At 47.8% G+C, this 15,440-nt stretch overlaps 1 protein-coding gene across 6 annotated transcripts in view; it reads left to right on the forward strand.

The window, feature by feature from the left end:
• FAM135A (family with sequence similarity 135 member A) overlaps positions 1-15,440 on the forward strand; it is a 1,883,908-nt gene that overhangs the window by 363,235 nt on the left and 1,505,233 nt on the right. The window lies entirely within an intron of this gene.

The raw sequence follows: 15,440 nt of genomic DNA on the forward strand, positions 1-15,440 counted from the left end.
AATGACATATTGTCACTTTGAAAACATCAAGTTTGATATTGTTCATATTTTTCGAGGAGATGGAGTGCATTTGACTGATAGTGGAAATCAGATTTTTCTTTTGAATGTGCAAAATGCATTGAAACAGTTTTTGTAAACACATGAAATATGTAGTGAAGTATGTTTTTAGTAGTTTGTAAATAAAAAGGAAAAACGGAAAACAAACTAGAAGCAGTTTTTGTAAAAGTTAGAAAAAATAAAGTTCAGTAGAACATTTGTTAGTTCAGTATATAAACCCGCCCCCAAAAAAAGGTTCTTTTAAGAGCTGCTATTTTTGAACGAAAAACTAGTTCATTGAATTTAATGCATCCCCCTTCTCCCGTCACGCCTCAATTTTCTTTTTTCAAGTATCAGCAGACTCTTGTGGTGGATTATGCAGGCAGCAAAATGCCTTGTGTTTTGTTTGTTTTAGTTCTATTTTTTAACTGTGAAAGGTGGCTTCAAAGGAAATTTTTTTTTTTGTAGGAGAGGTGAGGAAGTAAGGTGGGGGAGACAATAGAGGGAAGTGGCACCAGCCACAGATGTAGGTGTAGGTGGACAGGGGAAGATGGTGGGCGTGCCTTAAATCTAAGGTAGGGGGCAGTGTTTCTCGTGCTCCTTGATGGAAGCCTCGAAAGTACTCCAAAATTGATCCCCCTGCAGAGCTGTGTGTCGCAGTACAAAGGGAAGACTTTGACCCTCAAAAGGTAAGGATGGCCTGCTAAGCAGTCAGTGGGATCCTCTGCCCCAGAGGAGTACCCTCTGGTGGCAGGAGCGGTTGAGAAAGATGGGTCGAGGACGTTAACCTGCTTCTCCCTGAGAAAGGAACAGCCTTTCTCAGAGCACCCGGGTGGTTTCATCGAGTGTGGTGGCACATGAGGTGGTCCCAAAAGAGTACTGACCAGGTTTCCTGCAACTGAGTACAACCCTGCACTTCATGCATTTCACCTTGGAAGCCTGAAATTTTGGTACACCCCCAATGATGGTAAATAAATGCCACACCCATAACTCTCTCTGGGTGCTGGAGGAAGGCACTTCCTCTACCTCTTCTTCTTGTTCCTCGTCATCCTCTGCATCACTGCGCCATTTCCCCTGTCCAGGTCATCCAGCTGGTCATTGTGGTTGTGGCCCCTGGGAAGGAGGGATGGCCATGACGGATGCCGTTGGTGCAAATAAAGCTGCTTTGCAAAGTAGGCGTCACTCCTGATGCTCTCTCCTGGATAGCCAGATTGAGAATGACTAAAAGTAAGATAGGGAACGACTAAAGGTAATGGGTGGGTCCCTGCAGACCGCACAACTGTCCATGGACTATTGAGTCAAAAATAGGCCTTGGAAAGTTGTAAAAAGTTGACAGATTAATTACGAATGGGTCTAGGAGCTCTGGAAAGGTAAACTTTCAAATTGAAACATCCTCAATTGGCCGAAAATGCAGTTTCAAACTGTCCACAGTGACGGACACCGTCCGTGGACACAGTCATGCTGCACGGATGCAGTCACGTGATGCCTGTGGATTTCCGCGGCAGTGGCTTTCCTCAGACCCCATCGAGCGGTAGACACCGGGCGCATGCGCATGGATGCCTGCAAATGGGCACGTTGCCTGTGGACTAATTAAAAGCTCATCATGCGAGACCGGACATGTCCGTGCGCTGTGTCCACGGATGCCCCATTTCGTATACGGATCCCCGAACAGTCTTATAGTCCGCGGACTATTAATTGGGGTTTTTTAAAAACAAAAAAAGTAATTTATGACAGAATAATATACAAGATATATAGAAGATATTTATAGTAGAACACATAAAGATCTCCAGCATGGGGTCTGGCATGGATTCACATGCTCATGAATATTCCCTGTCAGGCCGGGAATCCTCGGTGAAAAAGAATAGCAGTATTGCTTTGAAACTTGAATGCTGCCTTTCACCCATTATCCAATCACTGAAGACTGGGAGTGCTCGAGTTTTGCTCTCTGAGCATTATTTGATCAAATTCATTTTTTTTCGACAGAAAATTCTGTTATTTTTGGTAAATTTCAGTGACTGCTGACAACTAGTCAGCTCTGGTAACGGGGCTCTGTTGCCAGTTAAGTTTCTACATGATGTGTCAAGTGGAAAGGCCTACCGAGGCCCAATTCCCACCTCGCCATGTCAGAGGAAGGAAGGAGAATTCTCTTCAGGATCTGCTCTGTGTGGCTTGCAAAACCTCTTTGTGGAGGACAAGCACACTAGATGTCTCTACTGTCTGCATCCCAACCACGAGGAGGACCGATGCGACATCTGTCAAACGTATTCGGCCAAAACATAGAGGGACATAGAGGGACTGCTACCGACGGTTAGTGGTGTGGTTGAAAGAGGACCAGGGTCCTGGTGTGGCCACTGGGCACACTCAGGCAAATCCCATATTGGGCCGCTTTCCAGAGATCCAGATCGGCCGAGGAGGTAGCCCCGGAGAGCTCCAGTAAATTCAAGCGCCAAGCTGTTAGGCCCACTCAGTATGCCGCTCCTAGTTAAGGGCACAAGCACGCTCCATTGCCTTGTCCGTCTACGGTGAGCTTTCCAGTGGCCGGTGCAAAGTCCTCAAACACAGGGGTTCATCACTAGAGGAGAAGCACTCCCTAAAGGAACCCTCAAAGGCCTCAGACACCCGCTACTACGGCATCGTCCAAGACTACGAAACCTTCTACGGCCACGACTACGTCGTCCAGACCTTCATCGTCGACGGCAGGTTGCTCATCTGTGTCAAGGACGTTGAAGTCGGGTCATTCCATTCCATGATGGCTAGGGCTTCTGCCCTATTTAATCTGGTAGCAGAGGAGAAGAGGAAGGAACGTTTCTTCTACCAGAGACGTACCTTATCCAGGAAGACCATGTTATCTGTTCCGACTCTGTATGAGGTGTGAGAAGAGGGCCTGGCCCTGGAGAAGTCCCAAGCTCTGCACCCGTGAAGCGGGACAGGCTAGAGAAAAAATATAGGGTGCCAGACTCAGCCCCTAAATGCCTCCACTCACAGCCATCCCCAGATTCAGTGTTTTTGGCCGCAGCCAGCAAACTGTTGGCAAACCCATCCTCAAAGTGCAGGTAACTCGAAGTGCGGCCAGAGGGTGGCTCAGTGTAGGAAAATCAAGACTGTAGGGTTGCAGATACAGACCACCCGTACTGGGGGGGGGAGACCCAAAGGCAGTGCGAGGTGCAACTGGACATGCAGGAACCTGGGCCCAAAGTAGAGGGTGTCCAGGAGACCAGTCCGTGGACCAGTCTGAACATCAGCACGGGAGAGGAAGAGAGAAAGCAGAAGCTAAGAGGAAGGTCTTGAGTTGCTTCCGGAACCGGAGGTGGTTCTGCACAAGTTTGAGAGAGGCAAGGAGGTTATTCCAGAGGGAGGCCCCAGCCGAAGAGGGAGATCTTCCCCCAGCTTGGAAAAGCGACTGACCCTCCAATAGTTGGCGGTGTATGAGCAGAGAGCTCGAGAAGGGAGATGTTTAGGAAGAGGGAGTTGAAGGTAGTGCGGTCCCAGGCCTCGGAAGGCCTTGTGGACGATGCAGATGGTCTTGAACTTGATCCTTGCCACCACTGGGAGCCAGTGAAGAGATTTCAGAGCTGGAGAGATACAATCCCTGGGCTTGAGGCCAAGGACAAGTCTTGCAGTCCTGTTCTGGATAAGTTGTAGAGGACGAACAGTGGAGGTAGGAAGATTTAGAAAGAGGCTGAGGCAGTAGTCCAGCCTAGAGAGGACCAGAGCTCTGGAGACAGTGAGCTTCAGGGGGAAAGTGAGGAAATGAAGAATACCTCTGAGGAGGTGCAGCTGATAGTTTGACTTCTTAGAGACATCGGAGATGTGAAGAGAGAAGGAGCAAGAGTGGAGTCGAAGATGACCCCAAGGTTCTTAGCCTCACAGGTAGGAGCTGGAAGATGGCCCACAATGGGCGGCCAGAGAGAGAGAGAGAGGAAAGGGGGAGCTGGTGTTCCGATGAGGATCTCAGACTTACTGGCATTAAGGCAGAGATCATTGGCGGCACACCATTCCTGAATTGCAGCCAGACAATCTGCAATAATAGAGGGAGAAGAGGTGGCTGAGGGGAGTATGAAGGAGAGCTGGGTGTCATCCGCATAACACTGAAAGTAGGAGCAGAGCGCAGCGATGCGGTGGGCAAGAGGTGCCAGGTATTGGTCGAACAGAAGGTTAGGCCCCTGGGGAACACCACAGGTAGAGAGAAGAGATAGAAGAGAGAAAAGAGCCCATTTGGACCTGACGGGGTCGATGATACTCAGGTTATCATGGAGGCGATTGAGCAGGATGGCATGGTTGACCATATCAAAAGCAGAAGAAAGATCAAGGAGAATAAGGACAGAAGGAAGGTTAGAATCAAGGATTCCGGAACTGTCTGCCCCAGTGATGGCAGCCTAGGTGCTGAGCTCCTGTGCCTGCTGAATACCTTTTCCTAATGATGGCTGAGAGTCCCAATTCTGCTGAAACTACCCAGCCTGCTAAGAGGCAGAAGGGAGAGGAGGAAAAGAGGGATGATAAACTACTGGACTTACTCACAAAAGTAACATTGGATATTGCTGACATAAAGGTAAAATTGATTTGTGCTGAGGAGAGGTATCTGGACCTCACTGCTAAGGTGGTTGCTGTTGAAGATCATCTCACTTCAGTTGATAAGACATGCGACTGGTGGACCAAGTAAGACAACTGGAAATCCATAATGAGAAATTATTACTCGAACTGTCTGAGCAAGAACATTTTTCGAAGAGAAATAACATGGGGATAGCTGGATTTCCAGAAAATTTGGAGCGAGGGAACCAGGTCTCCTTCCTGGAAAAAGCACTTGTCTCCATGTTGCATTTGGACCCTGAAATGCCATTGTAAATTGAGAGAGCACATATGTCTTTGGGCCAGAAGCCAGCCTTGGGTCAGCGTCCCAGACATTGTATTGTAAAATGTTTAAGATTCCCGACCAGAGAATTGATGCTAAGGAAGTCTTGTGAAATTGGTGACTTGTCATGGGGAGGGAACAAGATGATATTTGCAGACTTGAGCAGGATGTCATGGAAAAGAGAAAGTGTTTTGGTGTGGCAAAAGAGAAAGCAAGGCTCAAGAAACTCAAATATTACATGATATATCCCGCAATTGTTCGTGTGATTGTGGAGGGGCAATTGCATTAATCCGCTGACTGCAAGAATGCAGAGGCTTTTTTAACTGATTTGGACATGGAAGCTGCCTCAGCCTCTCAGAAGCAACCCAAAAAGAAAAGATGAAATGTGGTGTTTCTGACTTTGTTCCGGTTTTCACATGAATACATATTTGCCCTTTATTTTACTTTAATTTTATTTTATTTGCTTATTCACTTTTATTTACAAAGCCCTTTTTGTTGGACAGTTTAAAATTTCCGTTATTTTAAATGTTTTATTTTATAATTGTAATCGCGCGGCTGGGAGGTCGGAGGCTTGGGTATTAGAGGAAAGAACCTGTTTTTGTGGTAAGCTGCGTGCGTGCGTTACGATCATCACACACTTGCATAAGAATGGAGCTGATCCCGCCGGAGTGTCCGGAGGTCTCCTGGAGTGTGCAGTGACTCGCACGGGATGAGACTGTTTAAAAGTCCTGCATGTGGCTGCGAGGTGGGAAGGCACAAGGAGGACGAGGACAGATGGCGAGATGAAGAGAGTCGGAGGCGTCGGGTCAATCAGCGGCACCTCAGGAGGTAAGTACAATCCTGGTGCCCTGAAGAGCAGCCCTTGTGTGAAAGCTTCCTCTCTGCTTTCACTTTTTTGTTGTATGTACCTCACGTTCTCGCTCGGATACAGCTTTACTAATATAACGCATATGCTGGAGTGTTTGCAAATTGGATTTGAGTTCCATTGTCTGTGTGCCTTTCGCTCCTGACTCTGCCATACAGATCCTTTTTGTGCTCATTACTTTGGCCTTGCATAACCCCCTCCCAAGCAGTATGGCAATATGTATGTTGATGTGGAGGTGCAAGTTGCGCTTTGTGAGCCCTGCTGCAGCTGTACCGGCGCACTCTGGGCATTAGGAGTTACTTAGAAATCCAGATCGCGGGGGCGTGGCTAGGCAGTACGCCATGCGGCTGTGTTTGCCCTGAGCTCCGTGTCAAGGTGCCCAAGTCAATTGATTTTGATGCTGTAAAACAGAACTTTTCACCCGATTCTCATCCCCGGGGCAAGACTCGGGGAATGGCAATGAAGAACGAAGGTTTGTGAGGCCAACGCACCCCGAGCTTGGAACTATCTCGGGAAAGCAGCATGGTGAGGACGGAGGAGAAAATGGCGGTGCGCGCCAACTGGAGCGAACGTTGGAACTCAATGTCACCGGCCGCACTGCATTGACACCGTGACTTTGTCGTTTTGACCCTTTGGCAGTGCAGAGTGGGAGAGAGTGTCCCGTCGTCCCCTGCTGGGGCTCTGTGGGGCATGCGGGGCTCGCCTGGATAAGAGCGTCCCCCTGTCTGACGGCTGCGGGGGAGAAGCAGAGCAGAGGTTTGAGCCTCCCCCCCAGGATCACAGCGTGCGGACCCTCCCTGTTGCCGGTACCGGAGCTGGAGGGCTGGAGCACCGGGGTGTGTGTGGGGTCCCTGCCCCGCCAATCCCTGCCTCCCGGACACCCACCCGGAGCGGCGCTCCCACAGTAGGTTCATGTGAGTCATAGTTGAGACCCATCGGCTGTGCAGCGTGGGAGGGAGGGCCTTGGCGTCCCCCACTGGAGCTAGGTGGGGGCCTGCTGGGCACGAGTGGAGTAGAGTGGAGCTTCCCACCGCCCGGCAGCTGCGAGAGAGGTGCAGAACTGGGGTCTGAGCGCCCGCTGCTCAACAACGTTATCCGGAGCTGCAGCACGCAGACCCTCCTGTCGCCGTACGTTGGAGTGCTGAGAGCGCCGGGGCTCGGTGCCCTGCTGGTCCCCGCCTGATGGACACCCGCTCGGAGTGGGGCTTGCGCCGAAGATCCGCAAGTTCCAGAGTGGAAATCCGACGCATGGTGCACGGATTCCCTGGTGCACGGTCAGCGGCTGGCGGGTGAGTGCTGGAGGGCGCCTGGGGCAGTTGCTGAGAAGCCTTGATCCTTCCGGGGTCTTAATATAGACATTGTGAGCAGTACTGGGGGATCTGTCGATGGAATAAGAATAAGGCTGAGGGTAGCCCCCCTTCCTCCGCACACAGGCTCTGAGAGCCCTTCCCCGGGGAGGAAGAGCAGTTCATTTGGGTGGTCTTCTGATCTTGAGCACGGCTCTCGAGTTAACTGCATCCATAACAGCTGGACACTCACTCTAGGTCCTCCCTCTAACTCAGAGCAACGCGACCACCCGGAGGCAAAGGCAAGCAGATCCTGCTCCCGGCTGGGTCTGGGGCCTGGAGGACGGCATAGAGCTCAGAGGGGATCCCCAAATCTCACACACCCCAAAGCGCCCTGTGTTCAAGAAAACAAGCTGGAAACCCCCATAGACTATACCTGCTGATAGCGCCGGGAGATATTGAGGAGTCAATAGAGCGACAATTATGTTCTTGTCGAGGGATGCCCAAGAATATAACCAAAAAGAAGCCTTGCAGCATTCAGGCTTACTTAAAACCACAACTGGGAGACCAACTTCACTCATACCCCGCTGCAGCTGAAATTCACTCGCCTCTATCTCTGCAACTGCCTGACAACATGGCGATATCCAAAGAGGACTTGGAGGGAATGTTCAAGTCTTTCAAGCAGGACATTACACAGGAAATAAAAAGAGATTAAAACTGCCAAGGACTCTTTGGCACAATCCCTGGCAGAGCTCACAACTCACTTGGGAGAACTGGAGTCCAGAGGAAACGATCTGGAGAACGTAACCTGCGTACAATCTCATGACACCGAGGCATTAGCGGGAAGAGTCCGGGTTATTGAGGAACACCTCGAAGAGATCTGGGCCAAACAAGCTGATTTAGAAAACAGATCACGGAGAAACAATGTGCGATTACGGGGTATCCCCAGGAAAATACCCGATCGGGACTTGGCTGAATACGTGGAGACATTTTTCAGAGCTCTCTTAGAACTGCCACCAAACGAGGACCTGAAGCTGAACAGAACAATACTCCACGACGCAGAAGAAGAAAAGCCTAACTCCAGATGTACTCACTCGGGTGCACTTTTATCGCCAAAAGGAGGACATCATGGCAGCAGCCAGGAACTCAGACTCAATACGGTTCCAGGGTTCAGAGATTCAGCTATTTCAGGACCTGGCCCCTAACACACTGGCGCGCAGACAGCGGTTACGGAAGGTTACAGCTTTGTTGAGAGAGCGGAAAATCGGATATCAATGGGGATTTCCATGCAAGCTGATGTTCGAGCTCCATAACCAACATCACATAATTTCCTCCGAGGAAGAAGCGGAAGGTTTAATGGGCGAGACATTACCTGAAGAGGGGACTGCAAACCGGCGACCCCGGGAAGAGAATGGACCTGCCTCAGGTACTCTACCGAAAGCCGGGCGGGGAACATCTCGGTGTCGACAGCAGCACACCACGTCCTCAAATCATAAAGGCGATCCAGGGAAAACATCGGCAATCGGGAGAAAGCTGGGCGGCAACTTGATCAGCTCATGGGGGGGTGACTGAAGGCTTCTGAGGAGGAGCAAGCAGGTTCTAGGCCCCTGTTGGGCATTAGTGAACACTCAGGGAGAATGATCTGACTAGCAAGTTGAAGAACTCTGGACAGCGCTGAATTCTTCCCTTGATTATGGAGAGAGCCGCTGATCTTCCGGATAGATGATTAAATTGAAGCCCAGTAAGAGGCTAACACAGAACAACTGTAGGTTTGGAGGGGTGCGGGTGTTTCTGTACCCCTTTATGTTTTCACGATTAAGTCAGATGGAGTCTGGGCTTGAAGATTCAGGTTACTAAGTTGACTTGGGCGCCGATATGGATGGTGTCCAATATGTTTTGTATCAGGTTTAATACACCCTTGGGACCCAGGAGGTTGCAAATTTTGAGGAAAGTAGTATGCTTATCGGCTATTATTTGTTTTTATTGTAATTTTTCAGTTAATAATTTTGTGCATACCCTTGTCTTGAAGGGGAGAGAACAACATCTTGCTTCACTTCACCACAACACTCATTTAGGTTACACCAATAGATTCAACCCTAGAAGTAACACATCTTCAGAGTTGTCCAAAAGAGGCTATATAAGACAAACCCTTGCGCTACTATATCATGGCAACCCCTAGCTACAAATTCATTTCGCTTAATGTACAGGGGTTAAACTCTCCCCTGAAACGCAAAGCCCTCTTCCACAGACTGAAACCCCTAGACGCATCTGTCTTATTCCTTCAAGAGACCCACTTGCAACCGTCAGATGAATTTCACCTCAACGATAGGCTATATCCCACCAAATTTTTTGCCTCTAGCGTAGTGAAAAAACGAGGGGTTGCCATCCTGGTGCGCAAGGGGACTTCATTTCGGACCCAGGGAGTGGTCCGAGATGAAGAAGGGAGATTCATGTTGGTCATGGCCATACTAGAGGGTCGGAAAGTAACCCTGATCTCCATTTACGCCCCTAACACTAATCAAAGCCAATTCTTCTCGAAGTTATCAAAAGCTATATTTGATCATAGCGAGGGGGAAGTGATTTTAAGCGGGGACTTCAATGCTGTGGTCAACCCATTAGTGGACAAAACCTTGCCACCTACAGCAAATGATGGCAACAATTTTAGGGCCATCACCGCCTTATTGAAAGACCGCTCCCTGATTGAAGTATGGAGATACTGTTATCAAGAGGAAAGGGACTACGCATATTTTCCGGCAGTCCATGGAGGATTTTCAAGATTAGACATTTTTTTTGTATCAGATTCCTTGATTCACGATGTCCTGGCAATAGATATACTACCTGAAGCATTAGTGGATCATTCCCCGGTCATGTTAGCTATAACCCCTCCCAGACCAGCCCCTTCCACGAAAATTGCCTGGAGGCTAAATGATTTCCTGTTAGACGACCTATCGACTCGGGCTCACATTAGAGAAACCATAGAAACATATTTTAAGGAAAATTACACGGGAGATGTAAATTGGGGTACGATTTGGGATGCGAGTAAAGCAGTTCTCAGGGGTCATTTAATAGAACAGGCAGCACAACGGGGATGAGCTAGGAGGCTATTAAGGAGCAATTGGAAGGGGAAGTCCTTAAGCTTGAGGAGGAGCACAAGAAGAAGCCTTCTCGGCGAGCTCTAAGGGATCTGAGAATGGCGAAAAAGGCTCTAGAAGCGCACTACATGGGGAAGGCGGCTTATGTGATGTTACGCACTAAACAATTCTTCGACACAAAAGGAAACCAAGCTAATAAATTACTGGCAGCTAAATTAAGTAAACGAACTAAACAGAACAGGATAGATTGCCTGCGAGATAAATTGGGCAAACACGTGCATTCTGAAGAGGGCAAAGGTCGCATTATATAGGAGTTTTTTAGGGAACACACGAGTCCACACAAGGGAGACCCGCGAGCATTTAAAGAGTTTATAGCTAATGCGAATCTCCCACAACTGCCACAATCCTCACTGATGTCCTAGAGGCCCCAATATTGGCGGAAGAAGTGGAATCCGCCATTGAAACTCTTCCAATTGGCAAAGCTCCGGGCCCAGACGGATTCACAAAACATTTTACAAAACATTTACAAAATAACTCGCACCACACCTCACAAAATTGTTCAACATTATATGGGAAACTGGATCCGTCACCCAATCCATGGCTGAATCAAACACAACTCTACTCCTGAAACCAGGAAAAGATCCGACAGATTGCGCCTCTTATCGGCCCATAGCTCTCCTTAATACCGACGCCAAATTGTTTAGCAAAATCATAGCTCAACGACTGGGGGAAACATTACCCACTCTAATGGACAGGGATCAAACAGGATTTATTCAGGGACGATCGCCCCATGATAATATTCGGAGGGCAATAGATTTAATAACCATAGCTCCCTCAATACCAGGTCCCCTTTCCCTGATCTCGTTAGACACCCATCGGGCCTTCGACAGCATGTCATGGGACTACTTAGGCCGGGTCCTGAAGGGTTTTGGCTTAAGTTTGCATTTCTCCAGATTGATCCTGGCCAATTTTCAAATCCCCTCTACTCAAATACGAGTAAATGGTCACTGGACGCCACAGATACAGCTCGGAAAGGGAACCAGGCAGGGATGTCCTTTATCGTCTCTAGTTTTCGCTTTAGCCATGGAACCTTTAGCCCAACACATCCGCCTCAGCACGAAATTCAAGGGTTCGATGTAGGAGACCAAAGCCATAAAGTAGCATTATATGCGGATGATGTGCTTTGCTTTCTGAGAGAGGCACAGACCCCGGTTCCTCCGCTCATGAGATTACTGGGAAGGTTTGAACAGGTAGCAGGCTTCAAAATAAATATGGCCAAGTCAAAAGGCCTGAATCTCTCAAACACCGGAGGTACTAAATGGCCTACAGAACACCTTTTCGCTTGAGTGGGTGAACACCAAGATAACATGCCTTCGGGTGCATCTAACCCCAACATATGCTGGACTAGCGAGAGCCAATATTCCTTCCCTGATAAGACGCGAAGGATTCAATGCTAAAATGGGACCTCCAGGAGATATCTTGGCTGGGGCGGGTAACAGCCCTCAAAATGACGCTACTACCCCGACTACTTTACACCTTTCAGGAGCTCCCAGTCTACATCCTTGAACGAGACTTGCACAATTTGCAGAAAGATATAGGCAGATTTATTTGGCAACGTAAAACACCCAGACTGCAGCGTAAGATTCTCACTAGAAGTAGGCCGCTGGGAGGTTTGGGGCTCCCCTCAATTCTAAGATATTACCGAGCAATGCAAATTGCTCCCATTCTGAGCTGGGCAACGCAAGAGGTTCCCCTGAAATGGAGAGACATTGAACAAATGTTTGCAGGGGCCCCCCTCTCCCACCTCGGGAAGTTAGGAATTCCCAGAGGCCCCTTCTCCCAACTACGAACGCTACACTTCGATGCTGGGACAGGCAGACAACATTAAGAGGACTCACCCCGGGGTTGGGCCCATTAACCCCGATTACACAGAACCCACTCTTCAGCCCCGGGCTTCAACCCAACGCATACCGCAACTGGTCAGGCACAGAGACCCTAAGATTACAGGCACTATATACCGATAATGATCCATTAACTTTCATTCAGTGTAAAGAAAAATTCAACCTCCTGGAAACGGAGAGAATTAGATACATTCAAATTAGACTTTGGGTCACTAACCGGGCGGTGAAAAAGGCGGCCACCAGACATCCCACGGGCCTAGAACTAACAGTTGCAGAGGGACAACGCCTGCATAAAGTAGCAACCTGCTACCGCCTGCTATAAAACACCCCGGAGGAGGGAAAACAGTCATACATGTCAGCATGGGAGAGAGAACTGGGGAGGGAGGTGGCTCCGGAGTCATGGCGGAGAATTTGGGACAGGGCACACAGGTCCTCTAGATGTACAACCATCAGAGAGTGCGCACTTAAAATATGTTATAGATGGTTCTTGACACCACAGAGGTTGCATGCCATGAATACAGATTACTCAGATGAGTGCTGGCATGGCTGTGGGGCTAGGGGGGATCTGGGGCACATGTGGTGGTATTGTCCGATAATTCAATCCTTTTGGTTGGAGATCAGATCTAGAATTAAGGACATATGTGGTACCCTCCTCCCCTTGGACCCACTCATAATGGTGCTGGGTGACACCCCAGACGATGGATCCTACCCACAATCTGGCCCCAGAGCGCGGCTAATCACACATCTACTAATGGCAGCCCGCCTCACACGTGCTCGTTTCTGGAAAGAGCGGGAGAGCCCTCACATCGCGCACTGGTGGGTCAAAGTCTGGGAAATTCTGGGAATGGAGAAATTAACAGCTGCTTTAGAAAACCGAACGGACAAATTTCAGAACATCTGGGGTCCATTTCTAGAACATGTGGAGGAAAGGGAACACATGTTTTTCCAACCCAGACTGACCAAATTCCTTCTTCAACCCTGAACTCCGTGAGAATAAGGAGATGATATGTGGACTAAGAGCAAAGGGGGGGGAATTCAGAGAGAGTCTGGGCATGAAACTTGGAACTAAAGTTGGAACTGATGAGAAGTGTAATCTTAACTGTAGCCAATTGCATTTAACAATGACTGTGGTGAAGAAAACAATCTAAATGGGTAATTTTTTATTTTTTCTTTTTTTCTTTTCTCTATCTTCTTCCCTCGTCCCTCCTCCCCCCTTTCTTTTCCCGCCTTTCCTCTAAACAAGCACGCTATAGATCACAAAAAGCAAGATTAGATCCCAAGGGTATCTATGAAACATAGTTGTTAACAAGAACAATAAAGTTGATGAAATGGAATGTTAATGCACTGACATAAATGAAGGGGAATGTAAGATACAGCGACAAAGGTTGATCTTTATGAACACTAAGAGTTACAATAAGTGATTTTAGGGACAGGAGCCAGAGGGCGACTGACCGAGGCATTGTTTTTACTGACTAGCATTGTTACTGTCTTGTTTTATTGATGAATTCAATGTTTTGACATACCAATAAAAATGATTTTGACAAAAAAAAAGAAATCCAGATCGCAGAAGTGTAACATAGATTCAGCGTCCTGTGACTTGAGCTGGCAGTGGTTCAGGAGTACCTGTACTTGTGCAGCATGCGGGAGGAGGATCAAGCCTACAGCCGTCCCCTGTATGCTGCGCCCTCTGGTTTTTCACTCGATCTTCTTCTGGGTATGGCACCCGCTTACTTCGCCAGGGTATTCTGCCTGCCTTGGCGACTTGAACGGATTGGGAAATATAACCTGGTTCTTGAAGTCCTTACGAAGCTACACCTGGGCAAGTGAGGAAGACATGGTGGTACGCACCTTGTGTGTATCGTAATGTTCTTAATTTGTTTTGAACATCGATGTGAACAAAATGCTGGGGGAAATGGAATGCACTTTCGTCCTTATTTATGGATCTAAAAGCAATTTGATCCAAGCAACGGAAGTACTGATATCACACTCTGACCTATATGGTTTAGTTGAGAGAATGAAGGGATGATCTGGTTTCAAAAATGTGTTTGTATATCAATTGGGACCTGTGCTCATGCATTTGAGCGAGTGGTGTAGCCAGATAAACTGAATGGAGCACGGTCTTCTAATGCATTAGTGGATTTTAATATGGTAAGGGCAGATATGTTTCATTGTAAGGGGTGTATATTGCACAATACCCATTTGTGAGAGTGCCGATGTGAACTGAAAAAATGCCGGTGGCAGGTTTAATGGTTGTAACTATGGGGGCAATAGGTTCAAGGAGCGGGGGCTTAGGGTAATGGCTTTTGGGGGTGCATGCAAGTATTATATATGTATATATTCTTTTCTCTTTCTTAAGGGATGATGGAAGGGTGGAGAGGGTTAAAGACCAGACTGCTGACTTCTGGGTTGTACATTGTGCTGAGTACTGAGGGAAAGTTAAGGGGCATTATGAGATTGAATAACAATTTTTTTTTAAAAAGAAAGGGTGTTGAACTAGTAAATGAGGGGGACAGGAAATGTGACGTTTAGTGGAATTTGGACAACTACGCAGTAACCATTTAGGGCTAATTTGATATAGTGATTCTTTCGCGTTGCAGCAGTGAGGGTAGTTTTATAATACACTATAAGCTGGATTCAAGCTAGGGATTGTTTAGTTATGAAGCTTGGTGTGGACTTGGAGATGGACATGAAAAATATCAAATTTTGGGAAAGAGGAAGATTTGCAATAATAGAATGTTGGGTACAGGCTTCTGGGAGTATGGTTAGGAATGTATATCATAATATTTTGGTGAAATCCATGTTATGTTGGATTTTGTTCAATCAATGTTCTTGTTCTATGTTTGTGTGGTATCTTTTGTTGTCTTTGTGGGGGAGAGAACGGCATGTAACGTGCTACTCCATGATATGGAAAGAGGGTTTCTTTCTGATGGTGGAGTTCATAGGTAATGGAGATTGGAAGTATGATACGGACAAATGAATGTCAAGTGGATGATTGAAGGTGACTTATGGGCATGCATGGTGGCAAAGTTTGTTTTTGAATTGTGATGGGCCCGTTGTCTGTGTGCACCTGGAATGTGAAAGGATTAAACTGGCCACGAAAGAGAAAGATGGTGTTGTCCAAACTTTGGCGACAGAAAATTAATGTGGCTTTCTTGCAGGAAACACACTTGATGGATGGTACTGGGGATCTTCTGACTAATGCAAGATATATGAAAGTATTATTGAATTGCTATTCTTCTAATTCTAGGTGGCTGGGGATTCTGTTGAGGAAAGGCTTTGGCGCAAGTATTGATAGTGAGTATGGATAATGAGGGGCGTATCACACTGGTTGATCTGAAGTACGAGGGCAATTTATTAACAATTGGGTCTATATGGCCCATGTCCGGGGGGGATTTTTTTGACTCATTGAAG

The sequence above is a fragment of the Ambystoma mexicanum genome, chromosome 4p, assembly GCF_040938575.1.
Source record: "Ambystoma mexicanum isolate Mex_15411 chromosome 4p, UKY_AmexF1_1, whole genome shotgun sequence".
NCBI lineage: Eukaryota > Metazoa > Chordata > Amphibia > Caudata > Ambystomatidae > Ambystoma > Ambystoma mexicanum.